Source organism: Penaeus monodon, chromosome 33 (assembly GCF_015228065.2).
Source record: "Penaeus monodon isolate SGIC_2016 chromosome 33, NSTDA_Pmon_1, whole genome shotgun sequence".
In the NCBI taxonomy this organism is placed as follows: domain Eukaryota; kingdom Metazoa; phylum Arthropoda; class Malacostraca; order Decapoda; family Penaeidae; genus Penaeus; species Penaeus monodon.
In genome coordinates, this window is record NC_051418.1 from 9,753,909 (window position 1) to 9,754,231 (window position 323).

The 323-nt window shown below is 54.2% G+C and overlaps 1 protein-coding gene across 1 annotated transcript in view; it reads left to right on the forward strand.

Annotated features, from left to right (window-relative positions):
* LOC119593986 (receptor-type guanylate cyclase Gyc76C-like) overlaps window positions 1-323 on the forward strand; it is a gene marked incomplete at its 3' end in the record, with an annotated part of 39,442 nt that overhangs the window by 4,598 nt on the left and 34,521 nt on the right.

The following is a 323-nucleotide window of genomic DNA, read 5'->3' on the forward strand; positions in this document are numbered from 1 at the left end:
AGCTAGGCGTGCATTCATTCATTCATGTGTGTGTTTGCATTTACGTTTGTGTGAGTGCACATACACTACCACGTATACAGTAGCCCACGAGCGCGTGCGTGCGCCCTTCCACGTGCGTTTGAGTGCGCCAGTGCAGTCAGCAAGTCAGCCGAGGCCGTAATGAGGAGTTTTGCAAGGTCACGCCCGCCGAAAAAGGAACCCTGGCCACGCGGGCGGCCATTATCCAGAAACAGCTGATTTATCCTTGGCTCCCTCGCTCGGTGGCGCTTGGGTTTGCTCGCGTTGTTGCTGCCTTTTTTGCGGTTTGCTTGTTTGTGTTTTGA